This window comes from Dipteris shenzhenensis, chromosome 22 (genome assembly GCF_047967505.1).
Source record: "Dipteris shenzhenensis isolate YYH24624 ecotype China chromosome 22, Dip_SZ_1.0, whole genome shotgun sequence".
Classification (NCBI taxonomy): domain Eukaryota; kingdom Viridiplantae; phylum Streptophyta; class Polypodiopsida; order Gleicheniales; family Dipteridaceae; genus Dipteris; species Dipteris shenzhenensis.
In genome coordinates, this window is record NC_141617.1 from 7,977,653 (window position 1) to 7,988,186 (window position 10,534).

The following is a 10,534-nucleotide window of genomic DNA, read 5'->3' on the forward strand; positions in this document are numbered from 1 at the left end:
AGGGATATCATCCACAGGTAAGAAAGAACAAAAAAAAGGGGGAGATGGAATGGAAACATGTTAACGTACATCTAAGTTTATGTATATTGTAAAGCTACAAAGTTTGGGATTGGTGTGCACAAAATCCTGATTCCATGAGGTACAAGAGTATCTACTTGGGTGTATTAATCCTTTTAAACATAACATGCAATTGTATTCCAAGAGAATGAAAGTTTTATGCATATTCTAGTTCTAAAGTATTTCTTTCACAAATTTTCCATGTCTTTAGTCAACTATAACTTCTCCAAAAAAAGGAAAGTGTTCTATATTAATGGACAATAATAATTTCATAAAGGGGCAACTATCCAAGCTATTATTTTAAAATTTTACTAATTGTAAAGGACATACACACATATTTAAGAACTTAAAAGAAAAGCTTAGTCTACAATTTCCTTGACTATATGTCAGTGAGAATGAACCTCTAAGGCCCATGCCAATAAGACAAATGGGTATGTTGGAGCCAATACACAAATATTGAATCATGAACCGATTGACATTTGCATATAGTTTAGGCTATACACAATCATCTCAAAGTTTGCCTACCAATGATGTAGATGAAAAACATAGGTCTCAATTTAGTCAGTATTTTTGCTCCCAACCACTACAAGGCATAGGCCCTTTTCCGACAAAAACACTGATGCTTTTTACATTAAATTTTTTTTTCACAGGCGCAAACGTCGTCATAAAAGTCGCTAAAAGCATCAGAAAAGAACCGTCGCTATAAAGCATCGCTATATATCGCTATATAGCAACATTGATAATCGTCGCTATATAGCAACACTGGTAGACATTGCTATATAGCGATGATTAACAGAAGTTAAAAAAAAGCATTAGTGGGACTAAACAGGGCCATAGCAAGCCCTGTTTTGCCCCACTAATGCTTTTTTTTAAATTACAAAAAAAAGTTTTTTATTACAAAATTTCCCTTGCAAAAAGGGTGATACAAAATCGCTCAAATGAAATGATCGAGCAACAAAAGGATATACATGTCGAACATATACAACATTATTTGTTACAAAATTACCCTTTCGAAAAGGGTGATACAAAATTGCTCAAATGAGCGGATATACAAAATGACATAAATGGCGAAGTATATGCAAACTGCTACTGCTGCTACTGCTGCTACTGCTACTGCTACTGCTGCTGCTACTGCTACTGCTACTGCTGCTGCTGCTACTGCTACTGCTACTGCTACTGCTACTGCTACTGCTACTGCTACTGCTACTGCTACTGCTACTACTACTACTACTACTACTACTACTACTACTTCGAATCGTCCTCATCATCCTCGTCCTCCTTCTCGTCTTGTTGGCCTGATCCTTGGTCCTCTTGAGCTGTGCCTTCTCCCTGATCCTTGTCTTGTTGGCTTGAATCCCTGGCCCTGCTGATCGCTCACCTCCGGTGATGGGACGCTGGAGCTTGCACCCTAAGAGTGAACCATATAAATTGAAAATTAGATTGAAACTTAAAGAATAAAACAATTTAAAAAGAATGAGCATGAAAGAGGGAAAAGAGGGGAAAAAAGAGAGGAAGAGAGAAGAAGAGGGAAAGTAAAGAGGGAAAAAGAGACATAAGCTTATGCATGAGCATATGTCTCCTTCTCTTATGCTCATGCATAAGCTTAAGCATGAGCATATGTCTCCTTCTCTTATGCTTATGCTTATGCTTATGCATAAGAGGAGAGAAGAAGAGGGAACGGAAAGAGAGGTTGGAAAGGGGGAAAGAGGGAAAGAAAGACAGAAGAAGAGGGAAAGAAAGAGAGAAGAAGAGGGAAAGTAAAGAGGGAAAAAGAGACATATGCTCATGAGAAGGAGAGGAGGGAAAGAAGAGGAGAGAAGAGGGAAAGAAGAGGGAAGAGAGGGGCAGAGAGGGTTCCTATGTCCATCACTGGCGCTTAAGGCGCTAGCTGCAGGCCAATGCAAATAAAAAAAATAACAAATGGAAAAAAGAGGAAGCACTTACCTGGAATAGTACGTCCCGCTCGGTGTTTTGTGGATTGGCCCTACAAAAGAGAGGAGTCTTCGTTCTCATTTTTTGTTTCAATCCTTTGAAATCAAGCATGAAAACTAGTAATCAAGCAAGAAAACTAGTAAGCAGATTTAGCAATACAAGGAGAAGCACTCACAAAACGAAATCTCACAAAAAACCTACCTACATTGTTCAAAGAGACTCACCTCTTCAAAAACTTCCTTTCAAGAAACCAAAGAGGGAGAAGGGTGGAGGGGGAACACAAGAGCTAGGAGAGGGGTGAGTAGTGGTGAGGAGTGGAGAAAAGAGTGGGAGGTCATCAGAAATAGGTGGGAGGAGAGATTGCTTTGCTTACAATAGAGATTAGAGAGTGCTAAAGAAAGCGCCGCACATCGCGATAGGTTTTGATTTTAACCCATAGCGTCGCTATATAGTGACGCTTTTACGTCGCTATATAGCGACCCTAAAAAGTTGCTATATAGCGACCTTTAACACTAAACCCTAAACCCTAAAAGTCGCTATATAACGACCTTTAACCCTAAAAGTCACTATATAGCAACACTTAGCCCTAAAAGTTGCTATATAGCAACCTTTAACCCTAAGTGTCGCTATATAGTGACACTTATACCTTAAAAGTATCAATTCAAGGCACTTGATCTAAGAAGAGAGGGAAGGAGCTCATGGGTGGCTATTTTTTGGATCTTAATGGATTTCCTTGCATTTTGTGTTGTGACTTTAGAGGTGTGCAGATGGAAGGGATGAGTGAAAGCTTGTCAGATGATGCGCCAATGCTCGGGAGTGCAGAGTGGCTTATGGAGAGGTTGTATTGTCATTGCACTCATTGCAAGTGAGAAGTATGACATCAATGCTATATTGTCATGCGCCACTTGAGGATGTATGGGGAGGAGCCCAAACCAATACCCACCATTGGTGGTGCACATGGTGATGGATCATCGAAAAGTCATTGCTATTTGAGTTCGTGATTAATATTGCATGCGTACACGACACGAAATCTTGAGACAGGATGAGGAGGTGGTGTGCATAAACCTTCACACTACCAATGTGGATATGAAGATAGAGATCATGTGGATATGGAGATGCCACTACCAATGCCGGATCCAATTCATCCAGATGGATTTAGAGAAGAAGATGAAGATCACAATATGAGCCAAGAGGAAGATGTGCATAATGACATCATATGGGAGGAAGATGGAGATCACAATATTGAGGAATAAGATGACGATCATCAAGAATCACCCGACTTTATTGAAGAAGATGATCAAGTCTATGGTGAACGTACGATGATGATATAGGAGATCAACTCAGTATAGAGTTGGAGATAGACTTATTTAGCACACTAGACTTGGCTCAGGATGAAGCCAAGTCTCAAACGTAGACATGAATATATGAGCTTCGAACTTGATGTACATGCTCTTGTCGTTTTATTCTTTCAAAGGATCAAACATGTACATGCTCTCGTATTTTTATTCTCTATGAGATCAAACATGCATGAAAATTTAAAAAAATTTGTCATTGGAAAAAACTAACTTTTAAGGCCTATATGAGTAAAAAACATCTCTAGAAAACGTCACTATAAAATAGTATCTCAATGTCGCTATATAGTGACACTTAAAAGTCACTATATAGCGACCTTTATAATCGTCGCTATATAGCGACGCTTGCTTAACGTCCCTATATAACGACACTTTACAAGATGCGCTTTTCATAGCGATGATTAGCACCCCGTGCGCGCTAAACGTCGGTACGTAAATGTCGCAATAGGATCCGTGTGTAGTAGTGAACCTTCTTTAACATGCCATATGTTTTCACAAACTACAACATGGATTCTTCCTTTGATAATCGCATATAGACATGGTGATCATCTTTGGACTTGAGGTTAGAAACTAGGTCATTAAGCCTATGAATGGACCAAAACGATAAAGTTTTCTTTCTCATTTCGATTAGTGATGATATATGTATGAACACATTTAATGTCATTGGACAAATTAAATCACAATCCCTCAATCATCGATTATTTGCAAAAAATCTAGTCAAGATCATTCAAACTTGGTAATGTCAGATAATTAAGAATATATTTAATCCCCAAAGTGTCCATGAATTAGACCCAAGCTACACCGACATTACATCAAGATCTCCAAATGCATGCTAAAGCAATGCAATTGATGAAAGTTGTTGGGTAAACATCGACTATTAAAGTTATTTTAGTAAGTTTTTAATACATTTAAGATTTCCTTTTTTTGTTAGTTCTTGGAAGAGAAACCAGGTTCTAATACATGTAAATAATCGATCATCAACTTGCTTGATAATGTTAATAGTAGCTTGGTAACTCAATAGGACATAACAGTGTCATTTTTAGGGTTCCAGAACTTTTTTTAGTGGTTTGAACCTCTAACCAATGTAAGTACCTATCAAGGCATATGTTGTTGACTTGTTGAAAAACATGGAAAAATTACTTGACATATAGATAAAGCGCTATGACAAAGCCTCCATTTCTTTTCCATCAATTGCATGGTTGCTTTTTGGAATCACAAAAAGTGTTTAAAAATCTAAAAACCTACTTGTAGTGGTATCGGTTCTTTTGAACATACTTCTAATATTTAAAAAAATTGGGTGGAAATTTAAATACTAAAAAATATCTTATGGTGTTTAAAATTGAATAAATATGGAGATATCATTGCTGGCTAAAGCCTACTCAAAGTTATATACTTCTGTAACATACATTATATACACATAACAAAAGTTTAGACCTTGAATTTTTCTTTTACTTAATATAATATAATATTAATTCATGAGTAATCGATTTTAAACCATTTAATTAGGGTTAAAAAGCTCATACTCTGGAGCTTACTCGCCATTATATCTCATCTAATGCTCTTATTTTACTATAAGAGTGTGGGAATATTTCTAATATAACACATATTATCATGAATAACCATGCGTGACCTGCAACTTATTTTGAGGAATATATTACCTTTACCTTTAGACTACACTACTCTTTAGGCTCATTTATGATGATTCATCATTTTGATAGACCCAAAAATTAGATAAAATCCTCATATTCAACCAAATTAAGTACTTGATGAAAGTAATATTATCTTTGATACACAAAAGAGTTTGTATCCATATATAGAAACCTCAAAATAAAAGTACCTATTTTGAGAAATATAACATGGATTACAAGTCAATTTTAGCTTGTTTGACTAAAAAAATAAGAAAAAATAGCAATTAAAGCCTAGATACATTCCTTAAATCTGGAGTTTTTTATCCAAATAATATTGTTTTTAGCACATACCGATGATTATTATTTTATAGATGCAGAAAATAATGCATTATTAACTTGTAAGACCCACCTTTTACGAGACATGAAGCCACTACTTTTTATTGTTGTTTTGACCACCAAGATTTTACATGGAGAAAATTATATAATTTTTAATCCTAGGACACAGAAAGGACATGATGAAGATAGGATATGAAATTTTAAATACATGTAGCTCATCAAAAGGGACGCATTAGTGCAATCTTTTTATTGGACATGTTAGTAAAAAAGGTCTTTGATACCATACAAGATGTTTAATGTGTGGACGTTTCTTTAGATTGTGTATACTTGTGCCTCATTTTAAAAATCAAGGTGCACTTTGCTACATTTCGTGGGACCCATGGGCATACTACATTTTTAGTGTTTTACAAAAGGGTATAATAAATCCATCCACTTGGCCTCATGGTCACCAAGATGGCTAACAATTTGCTCAGAATTTGTAGTTTCAAAAGTGGTACCAAAGAAAGCATTGTGGCATTACGAGAAGGTTGTGAAAATGACAAAAGAAGCCAATACTTAAAGAAATGTAATTCACATGATGGGAACTCTTAAATACTTGCTTGCATGGATATGAGCTACAAATATGGCTAAGTTATAATATTGGGCATTAAACTAATCATGTGTCTTCAACATATTTTTGTTAACTTAGTTTCTTGCAACAATTCTATATTTAAATAAATGCACATGTATAGGTGAAATTTTAAATATTAAGCATGATCATGGCCATTCTCATTCTCTTGCATGTAGCCCAAAGACGTACCATTAATAAGGGATCTATACTGCATGGATCTTGATGTCCCTATTATAAAAAATCTTGTCTAGGTAAATGCAATGTCATTAAAATTTTGTATTATATCGAAACAAGGCTACCAATACTCACAAAATCATGATTGATTAAAATTTATCATGGCTCTTTTTAAGTTTCACAAGGCAAGTTAAAAGTAAATAACATAATGCCAGCCCCTTCCATCAAATTCCTTTATTAACATAAGAGACTTCAATTATAATGGTTTACATCCATAATAACGTACCATGAATTTCCTCTATAATGTTGGAACATGCACAATGGTTTGCTTCGACAATATTGGACCATGCATGATAGTAGGACATATTAAAAAACCCGAGACTTATGATTTCAAAATCTACTCTCAAATATATATTAACCCAACTAACATCACTATTGTATAACCTTTTTTAACTTATGTGTAATAGAATGGGATGCCTTTTACTAAAAGCAATGAATATTTTATAAAGAAGCCATATCAAATCATGCATATAAGCTCCATGGGATGCATTGAATAGTCATATACTTGTAAGAGGGATAGAAAAGTAGTGAACTTTATAATAATTATGTGAAATACATATATGATATTGAGAAAAGAGCACAGTGGCTACAGATGGAGTGTAACTTAAATGATTACTTTTGGTGGTGACACGTTGGAGGCCGAAAACAATGCTATGGTGATGTTCCTTGTGCTGAATCCACCAAGATCACAAAGGTATGGCCTTTCTAGAATCGCATGTGAAGAAAGATGCTCTAAATACATGGGGTATACCTACATAGCATTAGCTACAAATGCCATATTGTAGACCTAATTATACTCTCTTTCTTACAAGAATTTATGTAACTAAGAGAATATAATTATGTCTATGTATGGTACTTGATTTCTTTGTATGAGCAGTCTTTCTTTGTGTGAGCCCTCGTGTCACATTTTGTAACTAAGAGAATATAATTATGTCTATGGTATGGTATTTGTAGCTAATACCTTCCTCTTAATGGTTTTGGGCAGCCGTTCTCTTTTTGTTTAAGGTAGGTAGGTAGCAAACCTTTCTTTGTGTGACTAGTCTTTCTTTAAGAGACTTCAATTATAATGGTTTACATCCATAATAAAGGACCATGAATTACCTCTATAATGTTGGAACATGCACAATGGTTTGCTTCGACAATATTGGACCATGCATAATAGTAGGACATATTAAAAAACCCGAGACTTATGATTTTTTCTTTTCAAAATCTACTCTCAAATATATATTAACCCAACTAACATCACTATTGTATAACCTTTTTTAACTTATGTGTAATAGAATGGGATGCCTTTTACTAAAAGCAATGAATATTTTATAAAGAAGCCATATCAAATCATGCATATAAGCTCCATGGGATGCATTGAATAGTCATATACTTGTAAGAGGGATAGAAAAGTAGTGAACTTTATAATAATTATGTGAAATACATATATGATATTGAGAAAAGAGCACAGTGGCTACAGATGGAGTGTAACTTAAATGATTACTTTTGGTGGTGACACGTTGGAGGCCGAAAACAATGCTATGGTGATGTTCCTTGTGCTGAATCCACCAAGATCACAAAGGTATGGCCTTTCTAGAATCGCATGTGAAGAAAGATGCTCTAAATACATGGGGTATACCTACATAGCATTAGCTACAAATGCCATATTGTAGACCTAATTATACTCTCTTTCTTACAAGAATTTATGTAACTAAGAGAATATAATTATGTCTATGTATGGTACTTGATTTCTTTGTATGAGCAGTCTTTCTTTGTGTGAGCCCTCGTGTCACATTTTGTAACTAAGAGAATATAATTATGTCTATGGTATGGTATTTGTAGCTAATACCTTCCTCTTAATGGTTTTGGGCAGCCGTTCTCTTTTTGTTTAAGGTAGGTAGGTAGCAAACCTTTCTTTGTGTGACCAGTCTTTCTTTGTGTGAGCCCTCGTGTCACAGTTGTGTGATCAAAGTTTTCTTTGTGTATTATAAGCCCTCATGTCACAATTGTAGGCCTGGCCTCTCTTTGAGCTAAGTGTAATCTCTAAAGTTCGATTCTGCTACTGTAGGAGCTGCTGAGGGGACGGCTCAACGGTATGTATGGACCAAGGGGGCACGATCACCTACAACGATATGCCCTATACGAAGGCCTTGAAACGACGGTGAGTGAGCAGTCATTTCGCGACATTGTGAGCTCTTAGAAAGTTTGTCGTTTCTCTAAGGAGAGAGATTAACTCTTGTACGATTGTTTAGAATGGGATTCATGATGCAGGATGATATTCTTTTCGCACATTTGACGGTGAAAGAGACATTGACCTATGCTGCTTTACTGAGGCTACCGAAGAAGTTAACGAGGAAACAGAAAGTTGAACGAGCAATGGAGGTGCTCCATGAGCTGGGCCTTGCAAGGTATTACATACAGCGTTGTCTATGATCTCTGCATTGAGTTGGTCATAAGAATTGTCAAGGAGATCAAACGGAACTCATCCAGATTATGATCTGAATTACGACGAGTTTGTAATTTTTGCACGTGTCTTGCTGAATTACGACGAGTTTGTAATTTTTGCAGGTGTCAAGACACGATTATCGGAGGGCAACGAAATTTTGATCGATCCTTCTCTGCTCTTCCTTGACGAGCCAACCTCAGGATTAGACTCGACAACGGCACTCCATATCATTCAGATGTTACGCGAGATGTCTCACTGGGTGATTGATCAAGCTATGGCTATGGATTGTTCCCAGCATCTGCAAGTTAAATATGATTGATCGTTAGCACCTTTACACCATTACACGCAGGTAGCTGGACGAACGGTCGTAACGACCATTCACCAACCTTCCAAAAGACTTTTTCACATGTTCGACAAGGTAATCCTTCTTTCAGAAAGCAACCTAATTTACGCTTCTGCCGCGATGGATTACTCTGCGACTTGTCGAACATGTGAAAAGGTCTTTTGGAAGGTTGGTGAATGGTCGTTACGAACGTTCGTCCAGCTACCTGCGTGTAATCGTGCAAAAGTGCTAACGATCAATCATATTTAACTTGCAGATGCTGGGAACAATCCACAGCCATAGCTTGATCAATCACCTTGAGACATCTTGCGGAACATCTGAATGATATGAAGTGCCGTTGTCGAGTCTAATCCTGAGGTTGGCTCGTCAATGGTAGTTTTAGCAATTGTACATTCCCCCAAGAAAGAGCAGTTTTAGCAAAGGAGCGAGCCAATGATATGTATAGGCCAAGTGTCTACTTCATGGCCCATACACTTGGGGACGTTCCAGTGGACCTTTGCCTAGCTTGTTCTATCTTATAATTATACGAGTAACCTGACCCTCTATGACGGGCTAGCGACCCGCTCCGCCGGGTCTCAAGATGCTAAAATATCTGAAACCCCACCTCTCTCTCTCTCTCTCTCTCTCTCTCTCTCTCTCTCTCTCTCTCTCTCTCTCTCCCTCCCCATCTCCCCTCTTCTCTCTCCTCAGTCCCCCCCTCTCCCCACTTGCCGTGTGTCCTCGCCCCTTCCCCTCTGGCGCTGCGACTGTGGCTCTGCCACTGGAAAACAAAGTACCTTGTGCCACATCTGCGACTGTGACTACGACTATGCCGCACCAGTGTCAGTGCCACATCTACGATTGCGCTAGTGCCAGTGCCACATCTGCGACTGCGCAGCGCTGCCTCGACCATGTGGCCTCTAGTCCTGCAAGGAGCCATTTACTCCGCACATGTTGGCCTGTACCTCGCTGCTCCCCCCGCACGATCGTGCCATGTGGCACACTGCCTCGCCGTGCGTCAGTCCAGAGCACCCCTACTGGTGCGCAAGAGGCTCTCCAGAGGTGCCACGTGTCCATCAGAGCTTTTCCTGAACCTGTGGCACACTGCCTCGCTGTGTGTCAGTCCAAAGCACCCCCATTGGTGCGCGAGAGGCTCTCCAGAGGTGCCACATGTCCATCAAAGCTTTTTCCGAACCTCCCCGAAACTACATCCAAACCTCTACTTGCTTGCCACGTTGGCATGGGTTCCACGTGGCAGCCTCTCGTAACTCTCACCCTCCTTAATATATAGTATAGAAGTATAGATAGTACATATTTATGTATAGATATATATAAATATATAAATATTTATATTTATATTTATATATTCATATATATTTATATTTATATTTATATATATGTTTAAATACATAAAAATATAAATCTATATTTATGCCCTCTCTCTCTCTCTCTCTCTCTCTCTCTCTCAAACATGGATGATAAATCTCTTTATATTTATGCCCTCTCTCTCTCTCTCTCTCTCTCTCTCTCTCTCTCTCTCTCTCTCTCTCTCTCTCTCTCTCCCTCCCTCCCTCCCTCCCTCCCTCCCTCTCTCTCTCTCTCTCTCTCTCTCTCCTCCCTCCCTCCCTCTCT

The 10,534-nt window shown here is 38.0% G+C and overlaps 1 pseudogene; it reads left to right on the forward strand.

The window, feature by feature from the left end:
- Window positions 1–8,233: 8,233 nt before the first annotated feature.
- Window positions 8,234–10,534, forward strand: part of LOC147887686 (ABC transporter G family member 22-like) — a 9,261-nt pseudogene continuing 6,960 nt past the window's right edge.